The 13,701-nt window shown below is 35.4% G+C and overlaps 1 long non-coding RNA gene across 3 annotated transcripts in view; it reads left to right on the top strand.

Annotated features, from left to right (window-relative positions):
• The first annotated feature begins 1,404 nt into the window (after positions 1-1,404).
• Positions 1,405-13,701, top strand: part of LOC143243222 (uncharacterized) — a 29,478-nt gene continuing 17,181 nt past the window's right edge. Inside the window, exons 1-3 of one of the 3 annotated variants that reach the window (XR_013024234.1) lie at positions 1,405-1,499; positions 4,210-4,384; positions 7,946-8,256. This is a non-coding gene — a long non-coding RNA (uncharacterized LOC143243222). Of the gene's footprint in view, positions 1,500-4,209; positions 4,385-7,945; positions 8,257-13,701 lie in introns of those variants that run through there. The other 2 variants (XR_013024235.1, XR_013024233.1) reach the window with 2 other exon arrangements.

Genomic DNA, 13,701 nt, shown 5'->3' with positions numbered 1-13,701 from the left:
CTCAGCATGCAATATGGCCCATGAAGCATTAGTAACAGACCAAACCCTTTTCATTAGTGTGCTATGTTATAGAAAAGAAAGCTATTATAAGTGAGATCAGAAGAGGTTGATGCTAGTCGTCCCTAATTTAACAGTGACAGACTATAGGAAAGGTAGTTAGTCAACGCTACTCCCGCTAACTCCAAGACTGCTTTTATATCAACGCACAGTAGGATTGGCTGATACATTATAACACCCGCACTCCTGAAAGACCAAGCATGTTTGGTGACAGAGGTTCAAACCGAGATTATCAATCGGACGCTTTAGGCCTAATTACAGTTATATATAAATATAAAAGGTCTCAATTAATTATCTTCTTTTAAATGCACTAAAACTGAGATTTATTCATACTCTAGGTCGATAGCGGCATGAAATATATCAATATATTTCTCGCTCAGAGGTCAACAGTAAGTTTAGATGGTCAGGTGGTTAAAACGCACAACTCGTAATCTGAATTAAGGGTCGCGGTTTCAAATCCACGTCACACTAAACTTGTTCTTCCTTTCAGCCGTGGAAGCTTTATAAAGTGATGGTCAGCACTACTATCTGTTAGTAAAAAATTAGCCCAAGATTTGGCGTTGGGTGGTGATGACTAACTGCCTTCCTTCTAGTCTTGCACTGCTAAATTAGGGGCGAGTAGAGCACAAAATTCTCGTGTAGCTTTGCGCAAATTTCAAAACAAACCAATTAACCTCCCACAAAAGTCACATTCTCATAACTGGAATTTCTCATGGAAAACTACTCTTCAGTGACAAGATGAGAGAAATAAAATATCCTTGTACGACATAAAGTAGAACTTGAAATATTAAAACTGTCTAACATCATTCAAATAAAACGAACATTTGTATCTATGGTTAATTTTTCTTTGTATCTAAGGGTATTAACATATTACAGCTACACTGAAAACTGTTGTTGTGATAAAGACAATAATGTTAAAGTAATTATACGAAATCCAGATTAAAACGTATAAAGAAGCTTCCCATCCGAATTATTACATTAAAATATAGATTGATTATGATATTTTTAAATTAAATAGATTCCCCTGTAAGCATAACATAGGTTTACCAATAAATCTCTCCTCCCCCAAGTCGTTCAGATGTAAATTTGAAGGATTATAAAGCTAAACACCACATTTCGAAATCCGTGGCGGGCACATAACTGATAGGTCAATGTTTAGCTTTGTGGTTAAAGACCTCTATTACTATTAGAGTAAAACAACGTTGTATCTTAGGTTACATCTCAAGAAACAACATTATTCTTCAAAACTGCCGATTTGTTGAAATAAACACTGATTTCACACGACAATGCTAGAGGGCGCTGCATTGGCTTCAAGTACAAAGATTACTTGAAAGCAACAGAAAAGCAACTGATTCGGCTGAACTCGGTTTTGTTGGTTTACAGCTCTTGCATGTTGTTATAAACTGCAGTTTGTCGATACAGACCTCGCAAGTCAGGAAACTGTAAGTGATATTGTTTGTTACAGTAATTCTGCTTTGGGTAATGTATGAATAATTTCAAACATACGCTACATTATTTTTAGATCACATTTAATGTTATTTTTTCAACCAAATATAGTTATTAATTTCTTTATATAAGAGAAACTTACAAATAGAGATCTTGTCTTTCTAAATTGTCAGGTTAAGAAAATTTTGTTTTTCTAAAAACGTAACTTAACTTTGGAAAAAGGTTGCCTGCGTATGTTTGTTTTTGTATTTCGCGCAAAGCTACATGAGGGCTATAGGCGCTAGCCGTCCCTAATTTATCAGTGTAAGACTAGTTGGACTGACCGTACATTGTAACGCCCCCACGGCTGAAAGAGCAAGCATATTTGGTGTGACGGGGATTCGAATAAATCAAATAAATGACGTTTATCTGAGCAATAAGAAAACTGATGAATCAAAAGAATATATAGTATGTGTAGCTGATTCATCAGGTGGAAAACGAAGTTTTGTAAGAAATATTAAAAACTTTGTAATACTAAAAAACGTCTTTAATACTGATGTTTCAAAATGTCCATAAATTCCATCGTCTGCGTTAATATCTCAAAAAAGAAAAGTAAATTACAGTAGTTCATAATATTAAAATTTCAGGAACCAACATTACATTGAGTAAGATTTCGTATTTAATCGGAAGTTTAGATAAATCAGATTTAAACAATTACAATATAATGGTACGTACAATAAAACACGCGGCATACACGTGCTTAATGGATGTCATTGTAAAGAGTAAGTTGTAGACAAAGGCTTAGATACAAGAAGAAACACCGTATCTTTAAAATAGTAATAAATATCAAATAAAGACACTGAGGTTTATTTGAAGTTTAGCACAAAGCAACACAATGGACTATCTGTGTCCTGCCTACCACAGGTATCGAAACCCAGATTCCAGCGTTGTAAGTTTGCAGCCATACCGCTGTGCCACTGGTGAGCGAAAACACTGAACCTCCAGAACTGACTACATCAGAAAGAAGCTGATGTTATTACTCAGTGCTATGTGATCATTGAAAATGAAGAGGCTTTCTTCAACAGAAGTAATTCGTGCTGACGAAAAACTCACTTGAAGTAAAAATGTATCTCAAGACGGCTGGTATAGGTATTAACTGTTATTAAAATAAAGTAGAGACCAACATTTCAACCTTCTTAGGCCATCTGAAACTGTTTTAAATTTATTTTTTTGTTAACCTGAAGATGGCCTTAGAAGGTTGAAATGTTGTTCTCTACTTTATTTGAACAAAAGTTTTAATACCCATACCAGCTGTCTTGAGATACATTAATGTCGATTTGATTTGAAATTAACATTAAAGGATAGTATCATAAAATTAAGATTTATCTGTTTTCAGGGAAAGTCAGTTAATGGAAAGTAGTTGAGAGGAAAAACAGATATTTTAATATGGAGAAGAAAAATAGTGTTTTAGTCTCATAAAAGATTAGAACGTCAGTAACTGTAGTTTCTATCAAAATTCACAACTTATGGTAGTTTACAGACCAAATGGCTCGTATTAAGATAACATTTATCATAGTATCGATTTCTTCTAAACATTTAAAAAATAGCAGCAGTCAGACTCCATTTAACATTAGCAATTAAAACAACTCATCTCAAAATCTTTGTCAAAAAATCCGTCCTTGTTTATGGGCGAAGTCTATGTAGGATCGATAGTTTATTTACCGCCAACACATCCATACCAACTTGTCGTATGGTGGTACCCAGTTGTACATGAAACATAATGTTTTAAATGTATAGAAATACATTTCTTGTCGCTAGGTAATTTTACTTACTCTGAAGGGAATCCTGTTTAAGGAAGGACATAAATATTTCATAGAGTTTGATAAATGTGTTTCTAAGTTTATATAATTCCTTTTTATACCATTTACGCTGTGTCCGATGTTGTATCTCAGAACGGCTAGTACGAGTATTAACACTTTTTCTTTTTTTGGATAGGGAGAGAACAACATTTCGACCTTCCTAGGCGCTAGCCGTCCCTAATTTAGCAGTGTAAGACTAAAGAGAAGGCAGCTAATCATCACCACCCACCATCAACTCATGGGCTACTCTTTTACCAATTAATAATGAAATTGATCGTCACATTATAATGCCCCCACGGCTGAAAGGGCAAGCATGTTTGATGTGACGGGAATTCGAACCCGCAACCTTCAGATTAAGAGTCGCACGCCTTAACGCGCTTGGCCATGCCGGGCCATTTTCTGTTTTGAATTGTGTATCAGTTATAGGAATCTTGAGGTTAAGAAGTGTTATTGGTTAGTTTTTACCTGTTCACAGGTGAACTTAATATTGGGGTGTATCGAGTTAACGTGATTGAAAAAAGTTTTATTTCAAGTGGGTTTCTCGTCATCAAGAATGTGTCCCATATTGTTTTCTCCGTCACACCTAACATACTCGCCCTCTCAGGAGTGGGGCATTATAATTATCGGCTAATCCTACTATTCGTTTGTAAAAGAATAGTCCAAGAGTTGATGGTGGATAGTGATAACTACCTGCCTTCTCTCTCTTCTCACACTGCTAAAGTAGGGATGACTAGCGCAGATAGCCCTCGTGTAGGTTTGCGCGAAATTTCTAAACAAACAAACCGATATTGTTTATTTTTCGATTTGTTATGATTTAGAGATAAAAGTAAACAAAACAGATGAACTTAAAAATTCTATTGTTTTTCAGGACACTTTTAAAGACACAATTAGTCAACATTTTACCTCAAATACAAACATCAAGATGATATTGTACGTTCTTCGACCATTTGCAAACGCGTTTGTAAGAACAGCCCATAACAGAGATTCCCTTCTGTCTGAACTGGTAATTTTCATATCGGGTCTTTCAAGTATTGTATGATTTGGTAAGTAATAATTGTAATGGATGTTGTGTGTCAATATATCGAAACTTTCTTCAAACGCAATTCGTAGATGTTCCGTAATTCACAAAATGTATCCTACAATGTTTTTATCAATATTAAAGTCGGATGTAGTCTCTGTCTTTCAACAAGGGTCTATCACTTATTATATTGTTGAGACAACGTGTCGTCGCTTACACCTGACTTTACAATGCCATAAGCTGACAGCGGGTCAGCTTGTATCCACTGTTAGAACGGAGTGCAATGCCTCCACCTGATTGGCTACCTGGATACCCTTAATTAAATTACCAAGCCAAACAATCCAAATCTGTTTAGCAGATGTTAGTAAACCTTTTAGGAATGAGATTGATGTATATACACTGCTGTCCAAAATCGTAAACCTAATGAGCATAAAGAAAAAAATTGCATTTTGCGTTGTTAGACTCAACCACTTATTTGAGTTGGGCTTCGAAAGATGAAAAAAAGAAAAGGAAAAATAAAAATAAAAAAACTGTTCTGGCATTTAACAGCAAAAATGTGAACACTATGAAATTAACCTAAATACTAGATGGTCAAAAGTTTAAGACCATACCATAAAGAAGTCCTAAACAGTATAGGAAATGCCCAGCAAGAGGTCTCAGTAGTGAGTTGTACGGCCGTCATTTCGAATACCTTCAAACATTCGCTTTGGCATGGTCGATATAAGCGTTTGCAGAAGGCTAGCTGGAATGGTATTCCAAGTGATGAAGATGGCTTCACGAAGATCATGCACTGTTTTGAATTGTCGTCCATTTCTATAGACTTTCCTTGCCATCCACCCTCAAACATTTTCAATTGGGTTCAGTTCGGACGAACACGCTGGATGGTTCAAAAGAGTCACTTTATTCGCAATGAAAAATCCTTTGTTCTGCGGGCATTGTAGATTGCAGCGTTGTCCTGCTGAAAGAGCCAGTCATTTCCACACAAGTGAGACCTTCAGTCAATAAGGATGCTCTCTCCAATATGCCAATGTAGCCAGCTGCTGTTTGACGCCCCTGAATAACTTGAAGCTCCACTGTTCCATGGAAGGAGAAACAATCCCAGATCATGATGGAACCTCCTCCACTGTGTCGTGTAGAAAATGTCTCCGGTGACATGTCCTTATCGTGCCAGTAACGTTGGAAGCCATCTGGACCATCAAGGTTAAATTTTTTCTTATCATAGAACAAAATCTTCTTCCACTTTTCCACGTCTCATATTTGGTGATTCTCAGCAAAGTTTAACCAAGCTGTTTCGTGGTGTAGAAGGAGGCGTGGCCTTTTAAGACGTTTATGGTTTTTAAAGCCTTTCTCTTGTAGATGCCGTCTTATTGTTATTGACAACGCTAAAATCAGGGGTTCGATTTCCCTCGGTGGTTTCAGCAAATAGCCCGAGGTGGCTTTGCTATAAAAAAAACAACAACAAAAAACACTTATTGTTCTTGAGCTACATTCTGCGTGTGTAAGGGCCTTACTCTGGTTCGATGATCAGCTAGTTTCTTGCCTGACAACCCGTCGAATCCTCCTGCTCAACGCCAGCGAAATTTTCTTGGGCCGAACACTTGAAATTCTCGTTCCGTATCCCTCAGGGTCTTTTGAGAAATTTGCAGCATTTTTACTATGCCCAATCTCACCAGTGATGGTACGTTGAGAGAGACCTGCTTTTGCAGCTCGACAATTCTGCCACGTTCAAACACTGTCAACGTTTTAACCTTTGCCATGTTTTTACCCAATGTAACACAGGAGGTGTCAGTGGGAGATGTTGACAACACTAATGCTTGAACACAAATATCTAAATTTCGTTACGTGTTTACCGATTAACGCTTCGTTTCAGTATTGCTTTAAACTTTAGACCAGCTAGTATTTAGGGTAATTTCATAGTGTTCACATTTTCTATATTAATTGCTGAAAAAGTTTTTTATTTTATTTTTATTTTTATTTTCCCTTTTCTTATTTTCATCTTTCAAAGCTCTACTCAAATAAATGGTTGAATCTATCAATGAAAATTGCATATTTTTCTTTATGTTCATTGAGCTTAAGATTTTGGCCAGCAGCGTATATATAAAGGTGTTCGTTTCTTGTTCACTTAAAAATTTACGAATGAAAACTGCATGCATCACAGATTACAATACAATTGTTGATATAACCGTTGTTGCAACTCAGAGTTCAAATAAGGCGAAACATAACTGGAAAATGTTTTTATCTGTCACCTAAAAAGTTGTTGCATGCTCACCTAAAAAATTACTGCCTGATCCTTCAACTATTGTTCACATTCAGTAGTAAATGTTATAAATGGAGAAATATGTAGGTTCTACCACTAGGTGGATTTTATCTCATGTAAAGCCCCGGAATGGTCAGGTGGATTAAGGCGTTCGACTCGTACTCTGAGGGTCGCGGGTTTGAATCCCGGTCACACCAAACATGCTTGCCATTTCAGCCGTGGGGGCGTTATAAAGTGACGGTAAATCCCACTATTCGTTGGTAAAAGAGTAGCCCAAAACTTTGCGGTGGGTGATGATGACTCTGGTCTTACACTGCTAAATTATGGACGGCTAGCACAGATAGCCCTCATTTAGCTTTGCGCGAAATTAAAACAAACAAACAAACAAACCAACAAGCTCATGTAAAAAAAAAAAATATTTCTTGAAAGATTCTAAAACCGGCTAGTATCGCACGACGCACGTTGAATGTTAGCATGCCTATCACCACACAGTGTAACTATGGTTAGTCAAGCTGCTGAGGTAGATATTTTCAGGTCCGAGAGTCTGATCTGGTTTTAACTGTTAAAGACAGCAAAAGAAATATTTAAATAATTAAAATGATAATTATTTCATTTTATCTTCTTTTCCCAGTTTAGCTCGTGTCTCTTCTTCCTGATTTAAGTTCTCCCTCACTACTGAGCGTTAGCAACACTTGAACTTACATAAAAATAATTCCATAAATAATAGGTCATGTAATACAAATAAAAATAGTCTGTGCAAGGAAAAAACAATAGGTAAAATTCGAAAAATATTATGCAGTTTATTAAAAGTAAAATGATCTTCGAAAAAACAAACGATTTCGAGCTATCTACATAAAACTGGAAAACAGTGAAAGATAAATAACAAAAAATGAAATTAATATTAAGAAATATAAGTCATAAATATAAATTAATTACTGTTATCGTATTTATATTGGAACAGTTTCTTGTTCTGAAAAGATTCCTCATTTTATACAAGTATATTGATGTATCTTTTCTTTTTCATCAGTCGCTACCAAGTATACAACAGTTTAGTTTATAAGTTGGAACATTTTGGTACATAAGTAAAAACAGTTTAGTGTATAGGTTAAAACAGTTACAGTTGCGTAGTGTATAAGCTACAAAAGTTAAGTACATGAGTTCGTTTAGATTCGGTTTATACTTAATGGAGAATGCATTGAAAATAAATGAGACACGTTTTATTCTACCATCGATAGACAATGCTTACCCAGTGGCCCTGTTATGACTAAAATCTTTACGAACTTATTGTCATTAGAGAAGACATTGAAGGAAAGTTTAAATTTCTCGTAGACAATGCTCACCCACTTGTGAAGAAACGAGTTGTTGACGGTATTTCCTTCACACTTTGTTACACCATCTATTCTCTTGTGAGATGTTTTAGAATAGAACAGCCTTACTAGCAAGTTACTTATTGGTTGCTGAGAGAGAACAAAGGATAAAGTGTATAAGAATATCTCTATCTCAACAACACATCCTGGAATTCAGACTAACATTCGGTGAATATTAAAGTGAAATAATGAAATCCCCTGAAGACATCTAATTTATACATTTGTCTCACGGGAATGTGAAAGATGAAAAATAAATATAGCATTTCATGTGTAGTTGTCTGTTCTCAAGTTTGTGTGGGTGGACTTAAGAATACCACAAACCTACAATGTGTTGGAACGTCTTTAGGGACAATGAGTTGGCGATTGTGTTGTGAACCAAGTAACTTAAGTACAATAGAAGTTACTGATTACTTCGCGTCAGAAATTGAAAAACACAACACACATATACATATGTTTGAAGTTTAAAAATGTTAATACACCATAATTCAACTAAAATACCACTGTCAAGAAAACCTGTTGTTTCTTTTTATGTACCTTGTTACCTATAAACACACTTATTTATATATCTACTTGTCTATCATTTTGACCACGAATTCCATTTTTCGTTTTCACACACACACACACACACACACACACACACACACACACACACACAATCTGACTAAACCTTTAAACATACAGGGAAGATATAAGAACTCAGGGGATGGTACTGAAGTTGGGTCAAAAACCGATTTTCCTTACCCCAGGAACTTCAAAGAGTATATATATGCCTGGTGACAATCTGACCGGCAGCTTTCCATATAACAGCGGACACACGCATATACTTTGACACATAATACTGTAAAATATATATGTTATTATTACTTACGACTCATACTATTGTGCAATTGATTCTGTTTTTAATCATTGCTTTCGAGTTTCTTGGTTTTTTCACGTTATTAACTAAATACATGATGTTACTTTAATTAAATGCAATTTCTAAACGTTAAATTTAAATATATATTTAGTATTTGGGTCTTTTCTATGGTTATGTTGTGTTTATTTGCTTTGCAGTGTCCGAAAACGTGTGAAGGTGACTTTTTATGTTCTTTTAATCTGTTCTCCATTTTTCTGCTTGTTTGTCAGTGTAGTTTTTTACATATTTGGAGAATTCTCAAGCTATGTATTTACCAAGATTGTAATTAAACGATTCATATGTGGGCATAATGGACAATCTGGTTTATGAGGTTTGGGGATGTCGTATATTTGTGGTGTGTGTGAGTCGGTCTTACGTAGGTAAGAATAAAGTGTTTTTGAAATTTTGTTGTTGTTTTTTTTTCATTTTTAGTAGTATTTTGTTTAGTTGCGTTTCGTGTGGGGTCTGGCATGGCCTAGCGCGTTAAGGCGTGCGCTTCGTAATCTGAGGGTCGCGGGTTCGCGCCCGAGTTGCGCCAAAACATGCTCGCCCTCCCAGCCGTGGAAGCGTTATAATGTTACGGGCAATCCCACTATTCGTTGGTAAAAGAGTAGCCCAAGAGTTGGCGGTGGGTGGTGATGACTAGCTGCCTTCCCTCTAGTCTTACACTGCTAAATTAGGGTCGGCTAGCACAGATAGCCCTCGAGTTGCTTTGTGCGAAATTCCAAAAAACAAACAAACAAGCGTTTCGTGTGTCTGTTGGATTTGTTTTATTGGTTTAAATTTGTTTGTGTCTGACAGAATGTTCTTCATTTTTTGGATGTATTCATTTGTGTTCATTATGATTATAGCGCTTTCTTTATCTGCTTTTAAAATTTTAATATTTTTGCCTTGTTTTAGGTTTTAATGGAATTAATGTCTCTTTTTGTAGGATTGTTTTTTAACTTTCTGTTTTGTGAAATTATGTAGATGGTTTTGTAAGAAAATTCTTTGAAAAAATCGTTTAAGATGTTGTTTTTAGATGTTTCTGGAAAATATAAATTTTTTCTGGGAAGTTTGGCTGTTGGATGTCAGTAAAATTGTCGAAGTTGTCTTTTTTCTGCTGGTTGTTTTCTGTGGAAAGTATCACAAGTCTCCTGGATAGGTCTTCTAAACATGTTTTAATTTCTAACGTTGGAATGTACCTAGGTGCTATTGCGAAGTTCAGTCCTTTGTTAAGTAGATGTATCTCGTCTGTATTTAACTGTCGGTAGTTTTTGTTAATTATGAGGTTAGTCAACGGTTTGTCGTGTTGGTGTATTTTCTGTTGTTTACATCTTACTTTCTCTAGTTTTTGTTGTGGCAGATATTTTTGTCCCTGTTGTTTTTAGTGTTGATTTGGTTTATGAAAGAATGAAAGAGGTAACTGACCGATAGCTGACCACATGTTTGAAGGGGGTTGTGTAACTGAGTGTAGGAATGTAGAGGGCGTACTTAGATGTTTGATTATATTTATTAATATAGGTATAAAAGTGTTCCTTTGTATTGGTTTATTTTGGGCTTGAGTTGTTGTTGAATTTAAGATTGTAATATTATGACAATCTATGTTCTCATGACAAAAGTCGAACTTGTGTAAGAAATCTATCTGTGACGAATAGAAACGGTAAAATTCAAGCCTTTTTTTCAGTGACTTAATTAATATATCCTCCATATATATTAATAGGATACCGCTAACAGTTTTTTATATTACTCGCATCTAATCCAGTATGTTAAAACTGCATACATGAAAACACGTGAAATTCTCTTCCAACGGTAGGAGCTACTCGTGTGTTTTATTGCAAGCATAAAAAATACATTTTGTTTGATAGAATGTACAAATCCTTACATATTTTTATGTGAAGTCAATAGAATCCAGAAGTGTAAAAGGATTGAATCCTATATTTGAAAAGAGTAGAAAGAACATAAAAGTGTAACCAACTTGTATCTTTATGACTTTTGATAGAAAGTTATTAGAATACCTTGAATACGACTTGATTTCTTTGTTTGTGACCTGTACTTACTTCCAGTTTTTTAACTATAACTGCACCACAACAGACAGGTTATATAAAGGTCAGGTACTCTCTGAAAACCTGACAGACACGAATGGTAATCATATTATCTAGAGAAATGTTACACAGAGATAAACTGAGTTTCTAACTTAATTAGATTAAATGAAAAGAGCGGATACAGCTTGATAGTGAAGAAAAGAAAATATTTTTACTAACCAGAGGACAAGCACATACACTTTATTCAGTGGCGTTTACATATATATATATATATATATATATATACACCACCGGATTTGTTGCATAGCTTGTATATAGCAAACTAAACTATGTTATTGAATCGGTGAATTCAAAAGAGGCCTAAATCCAAGAAATGTTTTTGCAAGAAATCAACTTACCGTATTTTCTGGTTAATAAGCCGAGGCCAATTTTCAGCTCTGAAAATGAGGGTTTTTGCTTATTACCGCCCAATAAGCTGAAGCCATTTTTAAGAAGTGACAAGTTTCTTCAAAATGATTTCTTAGTCTCGTTTCAGCGTCAGCATGCATGTTGTGTGTGATCATTGGCGTTCTGTAGTAAAGCAGAACATGTCGTATTGAGACAGAGATGGAATCAATATGTCATTCGTTATTGGTTCCACTCACTGTAATTAGGTAACCAATGAAATTCCAGAAACAACGTTTCACTGTAGTCTTAACGTGCTTTGCTGATGGGACAAAATTACCGCCTATGGTAATTTTCAAAAGAAAAACATTTCCTAAGAAGAAGACATTTCCGAAAGGAGTGATCGGCCAATAAGCCGACCCCCAAAAATCAGGTCCAAAATTTAGGGCCAGAAATTTGGCTTATTAGGCGGAAAATACGGTATTTGCATATCTTAAAGGGAGGCTATGCCAAATGATTCATACTTTACCCAGATATAGCACCAGTTCATAGCTTACAAATGCTATAATATGAAGCACTTCACTCTTTTAATTTCAGAGGGTTGGCAAACTAAAGTCTCTGGACTTGGGTCCTTCTTGAATTAAACAATAGTAAAATCTGAAAATAATGGACATACCACATATTTCTCATCTGAGAATATCTTTATTTCTTATTCTGTCATATTTTTAACACTGCTTGAGATCAGTTTATATCCAAACTATTGTTCTGATACATAGCTTCCAGTAAAATGAGTTTTTCATTCTGAAATGGGACAGGTTATTAATGAGTTGCATCATTCCAATGGTATTTAATCTTCAAAGTCAAACTCTTCTTCACCCATAGTATCACAAACTGTTAATTTATTGAAGAACTGCTGAGCCTCTGGTGAAAGATATTTTGCCAATATTTGAACATCCTTTACTTTTGCTGCCTGTACACCAAGTTGCCCACTGCAGAGTGGCTCCTCTGGGTATGTGACAACCCTGACCGAGGGCTTTAGAAGGCGGAATCTGGTTGTGACCTGAGAAGGCATATTTTCGGAAACCTCTATGTAATTTCTGAAATCTGCACTGAATCTGAACACCTTGTATTTGCTGACTGTGTGCTTTTCTCCATCCTTTCTGACTGACGTTTTATAAAACTGACCAAGGTGGGATTTGAAATCAAGCATATCATTCTTTGCTTTCAGCACGTAATCCTTTTAGCTTGTTTCTTACCCATTCTTGTTCATTACGCTTTCTTTTCGGCCTAATCTCTTCATAACCTGAATCAAACTCATGCTGCATGGGCGCTGCCATCCTGGATTACCAGTGCTGCCACCTACGACATTAAGCTAAATCCATGCAAGAGAGGCCCAAGTCCCGGAGTTGGGTCCCTCTTGCACTCAATACATTTTAAATGCTCTTAATGGTCAATACATTATTGTGAACTTGGGACCTTTATGCACACAATCAGATAGCTTGTCTCTTGAAGATCATTAAACATAAAATATCTAACTTTTGAAAAATTGTCGACTTAGGCCCCTTTTAAATTCACCGATTCAATTCTGTAATGACAATTACGAACCAAAAGAAAACCCCAAGGCAGTGTGTACTAAGACAGCAGTAAACTTGTCATGTCCCAGAAATAGTTTCTTTTCTTAAAATCTATAGCTGACTCCAGACATGTGAAAAGTGTTAAGTATTAGGTGAATATGAAATGTTTAACTGTGTACCTGGTTCAGACCCCATTTCTTGACAGATTATAATGTTTTTCAATTTATTAAACTGAACTGTAAAATTAAGCACAACAACTTGAAATAAACTATTTAAACATTAACATACTGAAACTGTACTTTTGGGTTAATAGCATCTTCCACAGTTAGGTCTAACATTTAAAGATAAAATATGAAATTTGTTTTGATGTAGTTTTCAAATATGCCAATAAAAAATCTGCACGCTTGAAAACGACAAAAGAAAGAACACAGTAAATTTGCATACGTAAAATAAGTCATATCTCTGTAAGCAGTAAAGTTATGGTTAAAATGTTTTGGTATTTAATTGGAGACAGATGACCTGGTTCTTAAGGCGCTCGATTCGCAGTCTGAGGGTCTTTGTTTGAATTCTGTTACAGAATAAGCTCACTCTTTCCCATGTTGGAATTTTGTAATATGAAAATCAATCCACATTTTAGTGGTAAAAAAGATAGTCTACGTTTTAAAGGGTGTTTACTCTTTACTTTCTATGTAGTATATGAATATTAAGTTAGGAAGGGCTGAAGCAGAGAGCTTTCAAATAGTTTTGCGTAAATTTCACCAATACAAATATAAACGCATACTTTGACAAAAAATAAAAAACAATGTAGTTTTTCATGTAGCTTCAGAAAAACAAACGTAAT

The sequence above is a fragment of the Tachypleus tridentatus genome, unplaced genomic scaffold (genome assembly GCF_004210375.1).
Source record: "Tachypleus tridentatus isolate NWPU-2018 unplaced genomic scaffold, ASM421037v1 Hic_cluster_2, whole genome shotgun sequence".
NCBI classification, from domain to species: Eukaryota; Metazoa; Arthropoda; class Merostomata; order Xiphosura; family Limulidae; genus Tachypleus; species Tachypleus tridentatus.
Note: the sequence above shows the minus strand (reverse complement) of the source record. Positions and strands in the feature narration are given on the sequence as shown.